This window comes from Penaeus monodon, chromosome 23 (genome assembly GCF_015228065.2).
Source record: "Penaeus monodon isolate SGIC_2016 chromosome 23, NSTDA_Pmon_1, whole genome shotgun sequence".
Lineage (NCBI taxonomy): Eukaryota > Metazoa > Arthropoda > Malacostraca > Decapoda > Penaeidae > Penaeus > Penaeus monodon.
Window position 1 is genome coordinate 39,849,461 of NC_051408.1, and position 232 is coordinate 39,849,692.

Below are 232 nucleotides of genomic sequence, written 5' to 3' on the forward strand. Positions count from 1 at the left end.
GGAAAAAATAAGTCTGATAACTTACAATACTGTTTTATGACCGACAAACACTTATCGAACAAATTCACGTCATTTAATCATGTGCAGATAGTGAATTGTTTCAGAGAAAAAAAAAAATCTGTATAACTGATGTTTAGAAATATTGTTATTGTCATCGTTTGGTATCGATGCTTAAGGATTTTTTTTGTTATTCTTCTTGGTACAGTAATTCACACTCAGTATTAATGTTTGT